The sequence below is a fragment of the Aotus nancymaae genome, unplaced genomic scaffold (assembly GCF_030222135.1).
Source record: "Aotus nancymaae isolate 86718 unplaced genomic scaffold, 86718_ANA_hifiasm-v0.15.2.pri h1tg000036l, whole genome shotgun sequence".
Taxonomy (NCBI): Eukaryota; Metazoa; Chordata; class Mammalia; order Primates; family Aotidae; genus Aotus; species Aotus nancymaae.
Window position 1 is genome coordinate 45,828,223 of NW_026988450.1, and position 21,446 is coordinate 45,849,668.

Genomic DNA, 21,446 nt, shown 5'->3' on the forward strand with positions numbered 1-21,446 from the left:
TTTAGGTTAATATAGGGAAATAGGAAATTAAAAGGGTTGCATGTAACCTCAGTTGGGATCTGAAGGTTATTCTGAGTATTCAGGACAGCTAGAAACTTTGGAAGGTTTGGGCAGGAGTGAAATATGATAGGGCACAATCCTAGCCACTGGGTAGTCTCCTGCTAACCCAGATCCTCACCCTTCGAGGGACTCAAGACAAGACCCACCTTCATAGATCCGTGAGTCTTGCTGATTGACTGCATGTCTTCTAGCAATTTTCTGGTAAAACTGCATTTTCTTTGATGTTTTGCTACTGGAAGTTTTACCAAATGAAGGCTTGCAATTGGAGAGAGATGGAGTAGCCCCACAAAGCATTGCACTGCAATTGACAGTGGTTTTCTGAATTCTCAGATGTGAGCAAATAAAGTCTGACTCTAATTAGACATACTTAATCTGCTCGTTGAACCTTGGAGTCAAATAAGTCTTAGAGTAATGTGACATTTCACTGATTTCTTATAAGAGCTTTGCTAAAAAATATGCTTATCAATTTAATCAATAATTATAGGATTATAGAAATCACAGGAAAAAAACTTCACAATTAAAGAGATTTTGGTAAAATTGAGTTCAAATTGGGTAGAACTTTTTACTATAAAAATGAGTTATATCTAAATGTTATACAATACTGCCTAGTTTGGATAATTTCATTAGCTTAAACTCTTCCCTTTGCTCAGTATTAAAATTCAGAAGTGACCACCTAACTTGACATTCTTACATATCCCCCTCATGGGGATTTTTAACACAGTGAATTAAATGTCCCCCTTATTCCATTTTTTATAAGAAAGTATGAGATTGCATAATTCATGATAACTAAACTTACTTTTAAAATGACATTTGCTGTCTTAATTCTTCCCACTTCATAATCTGTAAATCAAATATGGTTGAGCTCTGCAAAATCTATTAGTTATACATCTTTTGAGACCTGGAGACCTGAGTGATCTCTTGCCTATCATAGGACTAGATATAAAGTGTGTCCTCAGTATTCTTAGTTCATTCCCTCCCTCTCTCCCTCTCCCTTCCTTCCTTCCTTCCATACATGTATTTTTTGTAATAGCTTGAATAATTTGCTGTCATGAATAAGAATAGTATCCTATATAGAAATATGGCTTAGACTTCACCAGTACTCAGAACAATTCTGTTTTTGGAAGTTTAAACCAAAGACAAAAACATTTGCTAGATATATCTTTATAAAATCTACATTTTTTTACAGAAATAGTTTATTGATTATTATAAATATATTTGAAAAATGTTTTATAATGAAGTTACACACAGATATTGTTTAATACCTTTGGCACTATATTGCAAAGTGCACTACAGAAATGAAGCCATTGTTTATTTAGATGGGTCAGTGATTCCAGACTCACTACTACTCACACAAGAGTTTATCTAAGATACCCTGATAATTGTAGTCACTTGTGAGCTTCAGTTGCCCCTCATATGCTTAAAGTTTTCATTTTGTGCTAGTGTAGACCAAGTCAAAGCCCATATAAACCCAAGATATGTGTTAAGGTTAGAGTTCTGCTTCATACTCTTTACATACTTTAAAATCACGTGGGGAGCTTTTAAAATGGTTTCAGTGCTAGGGCCCTACTCCCAGAGATTCAGATTTAACTGGTCTGGCTTCTAGGCCACGAGAGTTGCACAAGTGCAGGGAGCACCGCTTACCGAGAACCTATTCATCGCCCTGGCCCTCCAACTTCCTGGAGCACAACTCCACTGTATTCCATGTGAACAGCACCACTGTACTTGTGCAAACTTGGAAACCCTAGAGATAGTGCCTGAACACCCATGTTTTCAGAAGGCCCCCCAGGTGTTCTAATATGCAGCCAGAATTGAGAACCACTGACGTGTAATGTAACTTGGACATTAGGTGTATGGATTGAGGAGCTGTGTAGAAATAGATGCAAGATCTAGCTCTACTACTTTTTAGCTATGTGACCTTAGGAAAGTCATTTCACTCCTCCGGACCTCAATTTCCTCCTAATTAAAATAATGATACTAACCTACCTCATGAGATTATATAAAAGAAAAAATAAGATGGTCAAAGTGAAACGCTTGGCACAAAGTTAACACTTAATAAGCCAATATTATTATTTTAGCTATTAAAGCAAGATTTCTGTATTAGTCTAGATTCCTTCAGTACTAAGTTACAGAGGTCTACCTCAAATGATCTGAAACAAAACTGGGGGATTTAAGCAAGCCACAGAAGGGTTGAGTTTGATCTGGCCTCAGATGTTGGCATTTGAATGCTGTTAGGGTACATATTCTCTCTTTCTGGAGCTTATTCTAGCTTCTCTTTTCATGGTGCCTTCATTCTCTCAGCCCAACTTCCCCCTTGGGCTAAACCATGACCACGGGCAGCTCAAGACATATCTTTACAGCCTCTTTAGCACAGAACAGGCAAAAAGTCATCCTATCTGACCCAGTTAGAAAAGTTACAGTGACCCAACCTGGCTTCATCTCTGTGGTCAAGAGCTGTAGTCATTAAAATGAGGAGAAGGAGTGCTGTGCAGATAAATATAATAACCAGCTTTGCTTCATTGTTGAGACCTGATTCAAAGTAAATAAAATACATAAAACCCTTGCCATTCTAGGACCTATTGGCAGACAAGGAAAGACAGCAGTAAGGTCCCAGAAGCAATAAATTCCCTGAAATTAAAACACCTGGTCTCTCTACTCTCCATGACCTATGCACAATAATCACCCCTTAAGGTGAATTCAAGATCACAGAAGTATGCCTTATCCCTCTGGTCCAGTTTACTTGAGACGCTCAGAGTGACAGGCAAATAAGGAGTTGAATCACTCCATACCAAGCTCCCAGCAATCTGCATTATTGAATACCTGCAGTGTTCTGTCTTCCCACTCCCACCCCATGGTATTTCCTTACCCATACAACTGAGAAAACTAGGCAGAGTTATTTATTTATGTAAGTGTTATTCATAGGAACACTCTTTATAGCTACTCTAACATGTATGTTATCCAAGAGTAAAGCAATGAGGAAAAGCAACCACAAAAGGCCCAGAAACATCCTGTAACATTTGGATTGTTCCAGCCACTTATCTGACACTTGTAGTGGAGAGGCAGCAAGTGTCATGAAAGAGGAACAAGAGTCATCACTTTATAGCAGTGTGCTTTTGACAAATTACTTAACTTCTTGTAACTTCAGTTTCCTGATCTGTAAAAAGTGAGGGCAATAATATTTCAGAGGACTATTGTGAGAATTGAATGTATTTGATAAGTGATGATGTATTTGAAAGTCAATTACACACTTTACAGTTGATATTAAATAAGCGGTTTTCCAGGGGGAGTTGAATAGTTTTATATTTAAAGCATTATTGAAAAAGCTTTACTATGAACATATTCTCATGTATTTGGGCCCAGTAGAGAGGATGACTGGGCATATACTTGACCATCCTAAGAAACATTGCAAAAGAGACACAAGTACTGTTGGTACTCACCAGCCATTGGGATTTTAGCATACTCACTTTGTGGTTACAAAAACGAGTGATGGAACTGCTAGCATGCACTGTAACCACCCTGCTACTATACTGGTTCAGTGGCCTTATTTAGGAAAGCAGCCTGACTCCTTTCACTGTAACATGGTACTACACTGCAGAGAATGATGCCAAAAAGAAAAAATGTCAAATATTAATAATATTGCTAGCTCTTCTATTTCAACGAATGCCTCTAGGGATTTTGAGGTCTCTTTATAGTTCCTATTCAGCCAAAGTAAATTGATTATAGGTTGTTAAGAGTTGGTGGAAGAGTATATGAATGAATATGTAAAAGCATCTGGCCAAAGGCACAGAATAGCACTTGGACTGACTCTCACAGGCAACATTAAGTTCTAGCTTGTCTGCTATGGACTGACTGGGTATTCTTCACTGTCAAGGAGCCTCATCCCTCAGTGATGTTAAGATGATATGTATCCCAAAATATACATAGGGTATACATTTTCTCTTACCTGGAAATGGGGCAAGTGCCTCTGTAAGCCTCTTTTATTTTCTTTTTCTCACATTGCCATGAGAAAGTAAATGTAAGCCTCTCTTAGTGTTAAAACTCTATAACCCAAACCCCACATTATTCCAGAAGTGAAAATTGCTTACCATGTAAAAGAGGAACATTTCAAATGAAGGAGCAGTCTACTCATAAACTTTTAGGAGCAAGAGATGAAATAGCACAAAACTGCCTATATCAAACAAACATGAATAAAGGTTAGATGTGGATTTTAAGTTGTTCAGAAGATTGGTGCTTCAACATACCAAAATATAGAGGACAAATTGATGAGAATATCTTGGAAGTGAAGGAACATATTTTCTTAATTTTTAATGTGTAGTCTTGGAAACGTTTTATTTCAATTTTTTCTAGTATAAATATGTAAATAATTGATTTATACAGTGTGTGTACACCATGGCAACGTCATCTTTTGCTTCTGTTTCATTTTCTTCTTACCCCTCCCCCATCTTTTTCTTGAGGGAATCAGAAAAAGGTGTCCTATATCTCAACTGTTGAGTCTATTTATGAAAATTAGAACTAAACGGTTTAGCACAATTAAGCAGAATGCCACATTCATCAAACCTTTATTTTTCTAAGGCTTCCATCCTGTCAGTCACTAGAAAGCATGTGTTCAGTGGAAGCTGCATTTCCCATCTTTTGGCATGCCACATCTGTTGACAATTATAGAGGCACATACAATGCCATTCATAGAATGGCATGTGTCTCCGGGTGCCTTGGTTCACAAGCCCTCTGGGACATTTACAAAGTATGTGCTTTTTAACTGCCTTGAACTAAGGAGTTTCATTTTGCCTGAGAATGTGTTTATGTGACTTGTAAAGGAGCTAGTCGTTCCCTTTTGCTTTCCTTTATTATGACGTGTGTACACTGTGTGAGTGTGTCTTGTGTGTATGTATGTACCAAAGAAGAACCACACCAGGAACTGAGCATACAGGCTTTCTCTTACCCATCTACAAACCTTTCTTGTAAGTTGCTGCTTTTATTTTTTATTTATTCTTTTGTTAATAGCATATTTCTTGGCTTCTACTGGACTTTTTTCCGTTTTTAAACACGATTTAGTTCTGATTTCATATCTACATGTTCTTCAGTCAAGATTGGGGTCAGACTTCCTTATATGATATATGTAATTATTATAATAAAAGTCACTAGGGCCAGGTGTGGTGGCCCATACCTGTAATACCAGCAATTTGAGAGGCTGATGTGGGAAGATTGCCTGAGCCTAGGAGCTCAAGACGAGCCTGGGCAACATAGAAAGGCCATGTTTCTTTTTGTTTTTTTTTTTAATTGCATTTTAGGTTTTGGGGTACATGTGAAAAACATACAAGGTTGTTGCATAGGTGCATACGTGGCAGTATGATTTGCTGCCTCCCTCCCCTTCACCTATATCTGGCATTTCTCCCCATGCTATCCCTCCCCAACCCCCACCCCCCGGCTATCCCCCCCTCCCCCACAACAGACCCCTGTGTATAGTGCTCCCCTCCCTGTGTCCATGTGTTCTCCTTGTTCAACACCCGCCTATGAGTGAGAACATGTGGTGTTTGATTTTGTGTTCTTGTGTCAGTTTGCTGAGAATGATGTTTTCCAGGTTCATCCATGTCCCTACGAAGGATGTGAACTCCTCGTTTTTAAAGGCTGCATAATATTCCATGGTGTATATGTGCCACATTTTTCCTGTCCAGTCTATCATCGATGGGAATTTGGGCTGGTTCCAGGTCTTTGCTATTGTAAACTGTGCTGCAATGAACATTCGTGTGCATGTGTCCTTATAGTAGAACGATTTATAATCCTTTGGATATATGCCCAGTAATGGGATTGCTGGGTCAAATGGAATTTCTATTTCTAGGTCCTTGAGGAATCGCCACACTGTTTTCCACAGTGGTTGAACTAATTTACACTCCCACCAACAGTGTAAAAGTGTTCCTATTTCTCCACATCCTCTCCAGCATCTGTTTTCTCCAGATTTTTTAATGATCGCCATTCTAACTGGCATGAGATGGTATCTCAATGTAGTTTTGATTTGCATTTCTCTGATGACCAGTGATGATGAGCATTTTTTCATATGTTTGTTGGCCTCATGTATGTCTTCTTTTGTAAAGTATCTGTTCATATCCTTCGCCCATTTTTGAATGGGCTTGTTTGTTTTTTTCTTGTAAATCTTTTTTAGTTCATTGTAAATTCTGGATATCAGCCCTTTGTCAGATGGGTAGGCTGCAAAAATTTTTTCCCATTCTGTTGGTTGCCGATTCACTCTATTGACTGTTTCTTTTGCCGTGCAAAAGCTGTGGAGTTTGATTAGGTCCCATTTGTCTATTTTGGCTTTTGTTGCCAATGCTTTTGGTGTTTTGGTCATAAAGTCCTTGCCTATGCCTATGTCCTGAATGGTTTTGCCTAGGTTTCCTTCTAGTGTTTTTATGGTGTTATGTCTTATGTTTAAGTCTTTAATCCATCTGGAGTCAATTTTAGTGTAAGGTGTCAGGAAGGGGTCCAGTTTCTGCTTTCTGCATATGGCTAGCCAGTTTTCCCAACACCACTTATTGAACAGGGAATCCTTTCCCCATTGATTGTTTTTTTCAGGTTTGTCAAAGATCAGGTGGTTGTAGATATGTTGTGTCGCCTCCGACGCCTCTGTTCTGTTCCATTGGTCTATATCTCTGTTTTGGTACCAGTACCATGCTGTTTTGATTACTGTAGCCTTGTAGTAGAGTTTGATGTCCGGTGGTGTGATGCCTCCCGCTTTGTTCTTTTTGCTTAGAATTGACTTGGCTATGCGGGCTCTCTTTTGGTTCCATATGAAGTTTAAGGTGGTTTTTTCCAGTTCTGTGAGGAAGGTCATTGGTAGCTTGATGGGGATAGTGTTGAATTTGTAAATTACTTTGGGCAGTATGGCCATTTTCACAATATTAATTCTTCCTAACCATGAACATGGAATGTTTCTCCATCTGTTTGTTTCCTCTCTTATTTCGTTGAGCAGTGATTTGTAGTTCTCCTTGAAAAGGTCCTTTACGTTCCTTGTTAGTTGTATTCCTAGGTATTTTATTCTCTTTGTAGCAATTGTGAATGGCAGTTCGTTCTTGATTTGGCTCTCTTTAAGTCTGTTATTGGTGTATAGGAATGCTTGTGATTTTTGCACATTGATTTTGTATCCTGAGACTTTGCTGAAGTTGCTTATCAGTTTCAGGAGATTTTGGGCTGAGGTGATAGGGTCTTCTAGATATACAATCATGTCAGCCTCATGGAAATTGAACAACTTTCTCCTGAATGTTGACTGGATAAACACTGAAATGAAGGCCGAAATAAAGATGTTCTTCGAAACCAACTAGAACGAAGACACCACATACCAGAATCTCTGGGACACATTTAAAGCAGTCTCTAGAGGAAAATATATAGCAATAAGTGCCCACATGAGAAGAAAGGAGAGAACTAAAATTGACACCCTATCATCAAAATTGAAAGAGCTAGAGGAGCAAGATCAAAAAAACTCAAAACCTAGCAGAAGACAAGAAATAACTAAGATCAAAGCAGAATTGAAGGAGATAGAGACACGAAAAACCCTACAAAAAATCAATAAATCCAGGAGCTGGTTTTTTGAAAAGATCAACAAAATAGACCACTAGCCAAACTAATAAAAAAGAAAAGAGAGAATAACCAAATAGATGCAATAAAAAATGATAAAGGGAATATCACCACAGATGCCACAGAAATTCAAACCATCATCAGAGATTATTACAAACAACTCTATGCACATAAATTAGAAAACCTGGAAGAAATGGATAAATTCCTGGACAGTAGCCTCCTCCCATGCCTAAACCAGGAAGAAGTCGAAACCCTGAATAGACCAATAACAAGGTCTGAAGTCGAGGCAGCAATTAAGAGCCTACCACCCAAAAAAAGCCCAGGCCCAGATGGTTTCACAGCCGAATTCTACCAGACATACAAAGAGGAACTGGTAGCATTCCTACTGAAACTATTCCAAATAATCCAAAAAGAGGGAATCCTTCCCAAATCATTTTATGAGACCAACATCATCCTAATACCAAAACCCAGCAGAGACTCAACAAGAAAAGAAAACTACAGGCCAATATCCATGATAAACATAGATGCAAAAATCTTCAATAAAATACTGGCAAGCCGATTACAACAACACATCAAAAAGCTTATCTACCATGATCAAGTAGGATTCATCCCGGGGATGCAAGACTGGTTCAATATACGCAAGTCTATAAATGTAATTCACCACATAAACAGAACCAAAAACAAAAACCACATGATTATCTCAATTGATGCAGAGAAGGCCTTCGACAAAATTCAACAGCCCTTTATGCTAAAAACTCTCAATAAACTAGGTATCAACGGAACGTATCTCAAAATAATAAAAGCTATTTATGACAAACCGACAGCCAATATCATACTGAATGGGCAAAAACTGGAAGCATTCCCTTTGAAATCTGGCACTAGACAAGGATGCCCTCTCTCACCACTCCTATTCAATATAGTACTGGAAGTTCTAGCCAGAGCAATCAGGCAAGAAAAAGAAATAAAGGGTATTCGATTAGGAAAGGAGGAAGTCAAATTGTCTCTATTTGCAGAAAGGCCCTGTTTCTACATAAAATTTTAAAATTGGCCAGATGCAGTGGTGAACTCTTATAGTTCTAGCTACTTGGGAGGCTGAGGAGGAGGATCACTTGAGCCCAGGAGGTGGAGGCTATAGTGAGCCCTGATCATGCCACTGCATTCTAGCCTGGGTGACAAAGTGAAACCCTGGCTATAAAACAAAAACAAAAACAAGTCACTGGACCCTCTCTGGAGCTATGCCCTCTTTCTTTTGGATCTCTTCCTGACCCATAAGCAAGGCATATTCTTCAGAAAGTATCTAGTACCTAGAAAACTGAAGCTGAATCTACATGTCATCTATCCAGGTACTTTATCTCACTAATCGTAACACCTCAGACATTTGACAGTATCCAGAATGTTGACCATTTTTCCTATTTTCATCCAAATATTTAATATTGGGTATGCATGACTATAGTAACGTCAATTTTCTTTTCATTTAAAAGAGAGGTACTGCTTTTGGACATTGCGAGCACCTCTTGTTAATACTATGAATAGTTAAATAAATTCTAGTATAGGAGCCACCTAGAGGAGTTGTTTAATGGCTGATAGAAGAATTAGGTGAAAAAGAAGTTCAGACTGAGGCTAAAGCCAATTGTAATTTCATCCATGGTGGTTAATGGTGTTTCTTAATCTTTAAATATCAAATGTGTTGTAATGCTTAGTTATCCTTTATATGCAAAGGAAGTGACCTACAAATTCTTTACTGTTTATTGAAAAGTAGTATGTTTGGAGGCTTTGACAATTCTACAGAAGAGAGGAAGCTGTTAAATTCTAGGCCACCGTGTCCTTCAGATTGGAAAAACAAAATGCCTGAGCGTGTCTCTTCTTCTGCGTTACATTTTTGCATCAGTTTCCTATTAAACTCAAGGATACGTGAAGGGAGCAATTTTAATTGTTTGGCACTTTAAAAGCCTCCTCCACTGTTCAATGAGTTAGAAATATTTTGAAAATTTGATTGCGTGTAGAGCCACGCAAATTTACCTGTAATAAAATTTTTGCTGCATGCTTAAATAATGTCTTCTAGAAATGAGCACTTAAATCAACCATAGAATTCTCAGAGGGGAAAGGAAAGCTAATATTTTTGAAGACCTACGAGGTGCCAAATACAGTATATTCATTATTTTATTTGTTCTTCTTAACATCCACATGAATGGATATTGCTGTTTCTCTTTCACTATTAAAAATTGGGGCTAAAACCAGCTGAGGTGGTTACCTAAATGGTATGAGGTGCAGGGCAGATCTGAAATCTGTTCTGTTTGACTGCAGAATCTATTTTTCTTCTCTGTTGTCTTTACATTCTCTGGATTATGTTGAAAATGGCAAATATTGGCAGCTTATTAGCTCTTATAGATTTTACAGTCAGTGTGGCCTGATTCACCAAAGCTACATACCCAGACTCACACACAGAAAATCACTTGGGGGCTGACTTATCTGGATTTGTGTCTAACTTATCCCATATATCAAATAATACTAGATCTCCCCTTCAGTTTCTGCTTTGTAGTTAGCTTAAAATATCTCAAAACTCACATTGTCCCAGAGGAATACCAAGAATGTCATCTTATGTTAATTAAGTATGTTCTCTGCTGATATTAATTAAATTTATGGCACCTAAATCAAGAATCCTTCAGATTGGCTTTTGAAGTGTGCTCTATCTCTGCCATGGGAAGAGCCCATTTTGAGGTTTTCCTACACAAAAGAAAAGAAAGCCACCTCCAGATATCCTTTAGAGTCCTTTCAAATGGTCCCCAAACAGAGGAATCTAATTTCAATGGAAGTTTTTAATAAACCTCATTATTTGACAATTAGTCGAATGTCTGGCATTCCTTCTTTATTTATTTTTCTACTTGTGCTTATGCTTTAAGGCTCCTTTGATGTTGTTTGTACCCCTGGTGGTGGTAAATGACCATGATGGCTAATAGGCTGGCTTCCGCAGGTGCCTGCTAACAACTGCCTCATAAATATTCAACAGGAGCATTCTGTGCAAAAGGCTGGGGAATTAGGTGACCCGCCAAATCTTTCCACATCTAATATCTATGATAATGGCTATACATTACCTGGGACAGAAGGAATGGTCTTGCACTGTAAAAAACTGAAGGGGAATCAATACAGCCTGTGGCTCCCAGCTCAGGCAGGCAGCCTCTCCCAATATACTTCTCCCAGGTCCCAGCCTTGGGGGTCAAGGGCTTTCCCTTCTGTCTAATGAGCAGTTCTTCCGCAGCAAGTCATCATCACCCCAGAGTGGTGGGATCTTACCTGTATTTTAATTTTTTGTTATAATGGTAATTAGCATGACATTTTGAATAGTCAATGAAGAAATCCAAAACAGCATTTTAAATTTAAAAAGCTTTTCCACAGGGAATCCAGTTGCATTAATTTTGTAGACTGAAGGTAAGCTAAAGTAGCCAAGTTTGTGCATTCATTATACCTCGTTCTAATCCTCAACATCACAAATGCAAAAGGCTGTCATTAGATTTGAGAACTGACAAGAACTGGGGTTTTGCAATGTGAATGTTGAAAGATTAATTTGAAAAGATCTCACTAAAAAACACAAAAGGTTATTGCTAACATGGAATATTTTATATTCATAGTCTGTACCTAGTTTTAAAATGCCTATTTACAGTTATCTGGTTTAAAAAGAAATGATACATTTAGAGTACCTGATCAAATTGAAATATTTCTAGGTATCTTGTTTTGATGATAGAGAAGTGTAGTTATCCAATATCATATGATAATATTGGAAATACATTTTTATCAAAAGATATTTTGGCTTTCAGTTATTATATCCAAAAAGAAGTTAAAAACAAAAAGAAACAAGAAAGAGAATGGGCTTTTTCACCTTTTTATGTCATAGTGTGATGTCAAAAAAGAAAGGACTTCCTTTGCAATATTTCACCCTTTGTGTTTGCCCTGAACATATTAATGGTGAAGTAGAAATGGTAAAGATGAAAGCAGTGTCATAAATTTCATGAAAGTATAGTTAATTTTCACCAAGCTAATTGCCAAGCTGGTAGTGGGTAAAAATGTAAATGTTCTTCTTTGATCGATGGAATTTTAATTTTGTGAATTGCAGTATGCCTTGATTTATACATCTGTAGCACATTTTAAACATCTGTGTTCAAGATGACAATTTGGGAAAAGATTCATTGACTTCACTTAGTTCATGTTGTTTGGGTCTATATACTACATTCAAGTCCCAAATGAGACTTTTCTAAAAAGAAATTTTACACAGATTGCTTACTTTATTATAGACTGCATAACCTAGAATGACTTTTTAAAAACCAGCATGGGTGATTTCACTATGAGTTTTCAAAAGCTATACAAGAATGAAAATGTATCTGTTTCAACAGCAAAAATGAGAATAATTGAGATTTAAATGCCATAGTAGCTGAGGCTAATGTTTTTCTTAGAAGCTCTGTTACCACAGGACCCTCACTCTCTATGTTGTCTCTATTAGTTTATGGGAGATTTTTGCATTTAGAACCTATAGTCTAGCTTTTAAGAAATGCTGCTTTAAGGTCTGAGACTGAAGTGTAGCATTATTTTTCATCAAACTTGATTAATTTTAACCATAGGTAGCTCAAAAGAACAGCTCGATTAAAACTGCTACATGTACAGGAAGAAAAGAAATAGATTGCCTATAGCTTAACTGTAAAATAGGAAGCCCAAGCTATACTTGAAATAACTTTTACACGTGACCCTTCTATTTTTAAGAGAATTATAGTGTTAGCATTTCTAAAATGTCTAGGCAGCCATTGAGAATTATAGTATTACCATTTCTAAAATGTCTAGGCAGCCATTTCTAAAATTTCTAGACAGCCATTAAGAAAGTTCGATCACTTCTATTTGCCTTACAATGTGTTTGTATCTTTCCTAAAATCACAGGCCTAGAAGCAATTCTAATGATCCAGGGGATAGTCCATAGTCTCCCCTTCAATTAAGACCAGAGCTACAACTGCAGATTTTGCTAACATCAGAATAGTCTGCTAGTTCCTTTTCATTTGCTATTAGTACAGGAATCTCCCCATGGGCTTAAAAGCAGCAGCTTTGTTACAAGAGGATCTTTAAAAAAAAAACTTTCTCTAGAGCTCCCTTTCTGCTGGAGATGTGTTTATTTCATAGTCAATAAAAACTTGGAGGACCCCTTCTGAAAATTTTGCTAACTCATAATTTGGTAACTCATAATCTAAACATTTGTCACTTTTTCCTTTTTAATACTACCCTTTATGGGTATTGAACTCAACCTAGAATGGGGTAGGAAGTGCTGATCCTTTCTTTAATTTTGAGTAGCCATTTGGAAACACCCCTGGACCAGTAGTATTCAAACAATGTGGTTAAGAATCTCCTGTACAGCTTATTACAAGTGCAAATCCTCCTGAGCCCAGTACCCCAAAATACTAATGTAGTAATTGTGGGGTGAGACTCAGAATCTTCATTTTTCCTATGTTCCCCTGCTGGCTAACATAAAGGGCATCTGGGAACCATCCTTTGAGGAACAAGATGGTCTCAGAGTTCTTGTTTATCTGTTTACACAGAAACTATTGTGGTTACCTATTGTAACCACCTAGGAATTATGTGATGTAGGCAGTGTTTTCCCAGGTATACTAATGTTAACAGTTGCAGAACCAAAAAGATAACCCTTAGGCTACTTCACATGAACGGATGTTTGATGGATTCTGAGAGTACTGTGGAGGAGGAAGACCTGGGTGAGTTCCAGGGCCCTGATGCTGATGCTCTGGCATTGTGCAACTTATATGACTCAATTTTCTAGTGTGTGAGTGGAGATAATCATCTTTGCCTCCTACCCACATAATTCCAATGCTCTGACAAATGTCGAGGCACTACTTGCAAAGTAATCTAATTTCTACGTGATGGTGTAGTTATATAAGTAAAAGTTTTCCAGAACAAAGCACCAATTGGAAAACTCAGCATTTTTTTATAATTTTCCCTCCATTTTAGATGATAGCTTGTAAAACTACTTCCTCAGAGACTTTCCCCATAACTTTCTACTTTACCTTCATCCTGTCCTAATTCATTTCTATAAGGACATTGAGATACCAGATTACATGTCATGTTTCTAAATTACTCTCTAACTGGTGTCCTTTGAAATCCCACATTTCCCACACTCAGAACCAAAGAGATCAACCATATTTGACTTGCTGAACATAATAACCAGTCTGGAATATGGTATGGGATAAAAATTAGGTTAAACCACAAAACTCTTCCCAATAATGAGTCAGTATGTGGGTGCCTTTGGGTAAGACCTCATTCAAGAGCAGGAGGAGCTGAGTGAGGGACAGCTCTCAAGCGGTTCTTTGGAATTAGCATTTTTGCAAGGGAGTTTTCTTACCACCCCCACTAGAGAAACTTCTCCCACTGTTTTACCTACCTCATCCTCTCCAAACATTATGATGCAACTTCACATCAGAACAGGATGCTGCAAGAGTCCATGCCCCTTTAACCTCTGCTTTGTCTAAGGCCAGGAACACATCTATGGCTGAACAAGTTGGGTTTATCATTCATTGCAGTGAGGGAGAACTCATGTCATGGGGACCCATGAGTCAGCTCAGTAAAAGGGTGTTAGAAAGGACTTGGAGGAGGATTGAGATTTTGTGTAGAGGAGGGTTTGATGACAGTCAAAGAAAGTGGAGCTTGCTCTAGATTGGGTGCTGGTTAGGAAGTGGGTACAATCCCATAACTCTGTATCTTAACAAACTGTGTCTATAGGGAATGAAGAACAGAAAGAGACTAAAGTTTTAATTAGTAAAGATGCAGCCATCACTTATATTTCTCATAAAAAGGGGATTTCTGATATTTTGTGGTTTGCCAGTGACTTTGTTTTGTCTGGGCTTAACCAAAATTATGAACTGGCTAATTTTGAATGACTTCCGCACAGTCACTGAGTGATCTTGTCTGATGCTGGTGTTCCATGAGATTAGTTATTTGTTCATGAGGAGAACAGATGGCATGGTTTCTTTAACAGCAATGATACCTACTCATAAATGTCAGGCCAGTTCCCAGATGTCAGAGGCTACTTCTTTTTTAGATCAAATATCTTTGTAGCATAAAATCAGCTATAGGGCAGTGTGATTTTTCATGGTGAATATTTTAGGTTCTCTTTCTAGGTGCTGGTTTTTTAAATTAATCTTTAGTTTTGCCATTATACATTTATGATCAGTTGATCTGATCTCAAAATTCATGTTCCTAGCATTTAGTAACTTATACATTGGAAACATTTAGGGATTTAGGAAAAATAGGAAGACTGAAGAAAGGTTTCACCCATGAAGCAGTGGGCCAGTAGGGAACTTACAAGGAAGAGCAAAGAGAATGAAATGGTTACCAAAGTGTACTGAAGTGAGAGATACAAAGATGGATGGATGGGTGGGTGGGTGGATGGATGAGAGACAGAGAAAGGATGAAGATGTCATACTCATCTGAACCTCATTCTTATCACCCCAGGGAAACTGCAGTTATCCTGAATGCCTCTGGTACCAATAACTGACAAAACACATGATTCCTGCCATTTAGTTATTTGTTTGTTTGTTTGTATGTATGTGCATATGTACATATGCATTGCATCTGTTTAATACATAATACTGAAATTATAGACTCCTAAAATTATGGTAAAGAGCAGCTAATGTTCCAGTAGGCTTTTCTTGCTTCATAGCTAAGGGGAAAATATATGGGATGTAAACTTGAGTAGAAACTATGTGCAGCATTTAGCTTTAACACCCACTACCTTTGAAATCTGTCCAAAAGTTGTTGTCAGCTGTGGTTAGCCTCAGAATCATAAGGTATAAAGGCTTATAAATGATCATTTTCATATAAACATAGAATGGATTCAGGATTTGAGGTGGCACATTTCTTTTCCAGTAGGAACTTCTGCTAATTACCCAGTAGAGAAGGATCTTTTCACAAAAGATGTGGGAAAACTATACCACAAGGCTACAGTAACCAAAACAGCATGTTACCCGTACAAAAACAGACACATAGGCCAATGGAATAGGTTAGAGAATCCACAAATAAAGCCACACACCTACAACCATCTGATCTTTGGCAAAGCCAACAATACACAACAATGGGGAAAGGACTCCCAATTCAATAAATGCTGCTGGGATAACTGATTAGCCATATGCAGAAAATTGAAACTGGACTCCTTCTTCTCACCATATATAAAAATCAACTCAAGATTCATTAAAGATGAATGTAAAAGCTAAAACTATAAAAATCCTACAATTAAACCTAGGAAATACTGTTCTGGACATTGGCCCTGGCCAAGACTTAATGATGAAGACTCCAAAAACAATTGCAACAAAAACAAAAAATGGACAAGTAGGACCTAATTAAAGTTTCTGCACAGCAAAAGAAACTGTCAACAGAGTAAACAGACAGCTTACAGAATGGGAGAAAATATTTGCAAACTGTGCATCTGATGAAGGTCTAATATCTAGAATCTATAATGAACTTAAACAATTAAACAAGCAAAAAACAACCCTATTAAAAAGTGAGTGAAAGACATGAACAGACACTTCTGAAATGAAGACAGACAAGCAGCCAACAAACATATGAAAAAAATGCTCAACATCATTAATGATCAGAGAAAGGTAAATCAAAACCACAATGAGACACCATCTCACACCAGTCAGAATGGCTATGCTGGTGAAGTTGTAGAGAAAAGAGAACACTTACACACTGCTGGTGGGAATGTAAATGAGTTCAGCCACTGTGGAAAGTAATTTGGAGATTTCTAAAAAAACTTAAAACAGGACCCACCATTTGACAAAGCAAATGCTATGTGTATATGCAGAGGAAGATAAATCGTTCTACCATAAAGACACATGCTCACGTATGTTCATCACAGCATTATTCACAATAGTAAAAACATGGAATCAACCCAGATGCCCTTCAGTGGTAAAGTGGATAAAGAAAATATGTTCATTACCTGGGTAACAAAAATAATTTGTACACCAAACCCCAATGACACACAATTTACCCATATAACAAACCTGCACATGTACCCTCTAAACCAAAAATAAAATTTGGATAGAAAAAAAAAAAAGAGGTGTGGGAAAAGACCCCATCATGACACATAAGTGGCATAGATAACAGTGGAGATTGACTCACAGTTGCTGCTTATTACCTAGACAAGAAAGACAGTGGCCCCTTTTCCTTTCTGTATTCTTTGTAAAGAGTAGGCATTCTGAGAGGTTAAACCACCAATCAGAATTTGAAATCTTTAAAGTAATCAATTTACTGCTATTCATATTCATAGCCAATATTTAAAGTCTCTGGCATCACTGGGGTCAAATGGAGATACTAGAATCTGTTTTGTGGTATCCAAAATTCACTGAATTAGTATTTATTATAGGAATTGCATAAGGTGTGAGTCTTTACAAATAAAGGTAGGGAATGCCCGTTATTTGTAAGGACAAATAAGTTCTTCCTTCTCCTGTCAAAAGGATGTGAAAATCTCCTTGTTCATTTTTTCTTTTCTTTTTTTTCTTTGCAGAATGAGTGTTCTGAGAAGAACAAAACTCTTTTCTGACAAATCTTATAAAACACTTTTGTGCTTGACTCTCCAATGACTAAGAATTGGACACACAATTCTCTATTCATTTCTCAAGTGTCAAGAGAGAATTGAGTTTAAAGGCTCCAATTCCCTTGCAGGTTACACTGTCTATCTAGATGAATTAGTATTCAACACAGCTTTGGGAAAATATCAGATGATTTGCAGATTTGCAAATTGTTCAAACTCATAATGAAATTTCAGGCTGAGGAAATCAGTAAATAGTTTATGGCATGAGTTTTTCCCTCTGAGATCTGGACATCTTTGATCAATTCACTCCTCTACCTTCTCTGCCCCTTCCATGCCAGACAGCCCAGAGCTGCTTGAGAAAATTACACACACCTGTCACCACTGAGATTATTCTACTACCCCCATGTCCTCCCCTGCTCAGCAAAGCAGCCCACTGTCCATCCATTTTCATTCTTCATATCTGATCCTGTAGGATATATGTTTCTCTTCTTATATAGGGCTATTTTTTTAGTCTGGTCCCTCCAGTTATACCCTTTAAATGTGGCCTCTCCTCTATTCATTGTACTGCTGCCTTAGTTAAGGCACTCAAAATTCCTCATTACTACATTGCTCCCAGTTATCTTCCCAAATCTGGCTTCCCATTGCTTTCAAGGCCAACTCTTGAGCGTGGCATATTGGTATATAAAGGCATACATGACTTGACACTTGCCAAATTCTCCAGCCTGATCTCTCAGCAGTTTTTCATGTGGAATTAACTCTGGCCATAGCATCCTACTTGAAGTTTCTTAAAAACAAACCGAATTAGTTCACAATTCTTTATTTCATATGCTATTCCCTTTGCTACTTATATTTTAAGGCTTAGCACAGATAGCTTCTTAACACATATTACTCAGGAAATGTTAGCAATCACTATTGTTGTTGCTTTTGTTGTCATGTCTCCCTTTGGTATCTAAGGCTGTTTGGTACTTCTCCTCTGTGTTTTCATAGTAAACTTATAACATATCCTTAATCATACTATATCGTAGTTGGCTACTTGTTTTTCTTGCTACCAATTCTGAATTTTACTTTTCTCAGTTACATTATCTTCCTAGACCTTAAAAGCATTTGAGTTTATTATTTCTGTTTAAGATAACAAAGACCATCAACAAATTTCTAATGAAATTATAGTGGTGGTAGGGATGATGATGATGATGATAACTACATTTACTGAATTCTATGTCCTAGGCACTTTCTAAATATTTTTTGAATGTTTTCCATTATAATCTTATTACTTATCTCATTTAAAGAGCTAAGAAACTAACACTGAGAGAGGTAAATACCTTGGCCAATTCGTATCAGTTATGAGTGGTGGAGCCAGGATTTGAACACATGGAGTACTATTCCAGAGACCAAAAAATAGAAAAAATATTATCTACATCCTAATACTAACCTTATTCCTATTAATTTATGAGAAAGAGAACCTGGAGCAAATTGGGAACATGGCCGTGAGGTCGCTGTGGGCGGGCCGGCTGCGGGTGCAGTGCCTACTGTCTTCGACTGCCGCGTGGGAGAGCAAACGGGAAAACTGAGGCCCCCAGCCGTGCCTCAGTCCTAGGCGGAGGAAGGTGGGGAGATCCGAGGTCATGCGTGGCCTGGAAGGGGATGGCAACTTCTATTCAGCACTGCCATCCAGAGAACTGCTGGTGAGGACTGCCGTTCTGAGGACCCTCCTGATGAGCTTGGGCCCTCTCTTGCTGAACGAGCCTTAAGGATAAAAACTGTTAAACTGGAGAAGGAAGTCCGAGATTTAACAGTGAGATACCAGAGAGATGTAGCTGATTGTAAAAACATAAGGAGGTGAGCCCAGAGATGTGTGGAAGATGCCAAGATATTTGGAATCCAGAGTTTCTGTAAGGACTTGGTGGAAGTGGCCGACATGTTGGAGAAGACTACAGAGTGCATTTCTGAAGAATCAGAGCCAGGGGACCAGAAGCTTACTCTGGAGAAGGTCTTCCGAGGGTTGTCGCTTTTAGAAGCAAAGCTGAAAAGTGTGTTTGCCAAGCATGGCCTGGAGAAACTAACACCCATTGGTGACAAATATGACCCCCATCAGCATGAACTCATCTGTCATGTGCCAGCTGGCGTTGGGGGGCAGCCTGGCACCGTGGCATTAGTAAGACAAGATGGCTACAAACTTCATGGCCGCACCATTAGACTTGCCCGGGTGGAAGTGGCAGTGGAGTCTCAGAGAAGACTGTGAAGAGGCCATCAGGAACTGGATGTTCTCCCAGAGTGCAGTCACCTATGTTTCTTTTATTTATTAAACTAGGTTTCTATTGTACATGAGGTACTTCATGGGATATGTTTTGGATTTAGTCATATTGGCTTTATTTCTAAGATATTTTATCGATTTAATATGACCTGTTTGGTCTCATCAGAAGTCTTACCATTGGGCATTTGAACAGTGTGACAAGTGTTCCCATGGCCTTTATCAAAACGTGTTTAGGAAAATTGGTACTCTGATGAATTTGAATCCAAAGTCCTTTTAACTATATGTTTTCAACTACATGTTCCTTCCTAGTGGTCCCTATAACAGGAATTGTATAGTATCTTGTTATTTTGTGGATAAAGGAGACGGTAGGGATTGGTTCAACATTTGGGTACTTGGGGGATAAAGCTTCATAGTTGTATAAATTTATATCATTTGTGTTGATTTTTATACATATAGATTTTCAGGACTTTACCTTTTGTTTTTTTTTCCCTTTTAGCCATCTTTTGTCCTTGTAATCCCAACTAGATAGGCTTTATACTCACATCATTATCCCATACCCATCCCTTTCTCATCCCCATTTGCAGGGGCTAAAGGTCTAGGTGAGACTTGGAAGGCAAGGAGCATCAGGAAATTTGAGATACCCAGGACTCTTTCAAGCAAGAATGGCCAAAAAGCCTTGTGCTGTCTTTGCTCTGAGTTATCTTCAAATTATTTTCAGCCTCCATGTCATATAATCATTTCAGGCAGATTGAGCCAGCGCTAACAGCTAATGACCCACATGGCTCTATTTAGGTAATTTATCTACAACCCAGCCCTTACTTCTCTGCCCTTTTGTCAATGTTGCCTTATAATCCTTTATTAGATGATGGGAAATGGTGATGATCAGGACAAAAGTGTTAGGTTCCCATGATTTCTTATTTATTAATAGTTACACAGAAATTTTTTTTAAGTTTCCTCCTGCTGTATGTTATTTTTGGTGATAAGAACAATCAAGTATTCTCTCCTCTTAGCAATTTTTTTTTTCTGTGTTGCCCAGGCTGACCTCCAGCTCCTGGGCTCAGACAATCCTGCCTTAGCCTGCCAAGTAGGTAGGACTACAGGCATTCACCACTGCGCCCACGAAGTTTATTGTTTCGTTTTGTTTTTTAAGTTGGTGCTCACGAATCACTACCTCTGTTATACTGACAAGCTTTATTTCCTATTTTTTGTATCTGTTAGGTCACATTTGTATAAACATCTAGCTCACCTTTTATATTTTAACCTCCTAGAGTTAATGGGCCTATGTGGTTTTTTTTTCCAAGTCTTATAGCTGGTGTTTTGTAAAAGATTTGTCCAACAGATGACTTAATGGATGAATGACACATCAGTCAGAGTTTAGGAAGGCAGTTGATTATGGATTATTTCAATGTTGGAAGAGGCCTTAATGATCAAATCTCACCCTTTCTGCTTCTGAAGTATGAAAATCTAGTCTTTTTAGGACTGAACCCGAGGAAAATAATTGAGTAAAGTTCAATGAGAATATGAATAAAGAACAGCTAGATATTAATGTCAATCATTGGGCATGCAAATAAGTCCCCAGCAGACAGTCAGATGTTGTTGGATATCCAGATTGTACAGGTTTAGGCTTAAGTTATTACTCATAAAATCCATTTCCACTGGAACTCTATGACCTCATTCAGTGGAGTGGTAAAAATTTGTCCTCTTATACATTATGGATAACTATAAGACAGCACACAAGCATATCAATAAAGCCATCTCCTTGTGGACCCTACCATCTTCATCAGATTTAGACACTTAAAAAAACAAGCAAATATGCACTTTTAAAATGCAATCAAAAGATTGGTGGTAAGCTTTTAAAACCAGAACATCTTTTGGCATTCCACTAAGTGTATATTGTAAATTTAAGGAACAATTAAGATTCACAATAGGAAGTCTTTTTTTGCCTTCATTTCTATGAGATTGACAGATGGTCACAATAAGAAAATGAGCTGATTATAATTG

General features: G+C 37.9%; 2 protein-coding genes and 1 pseudogene across 2 annotated transcripts in view; 2 read left to right on the plus strand and 1 right to left on the minus strand.

Annotated features, from left to right (window-relative positions):
* CPQ (carboxypeptidase Q) overlaps positions 1-21,446 on the plus strand; it is a 516,880-nt gene that overhangs the window by 438,129 nt on the left and 57,305 nt on the right. The gene's annotated exons all lie outside the window — the stretch shown is intronic.
* TSPYL5 (TSPY like 5) overlaps positions 1-21,446 on the minus strand; it is a 289,007-nt gene that overhangs the window by 70,764 nt on the left and 196,797 nt on the right. The gene's annotated exons all lie outside the window — the stretch shown is intronic.
* Positions 13,313-19,470, plus strand: LOC105727809 (grpE protein homolog 2, mitochondrial-like; annotated as a pseudogene).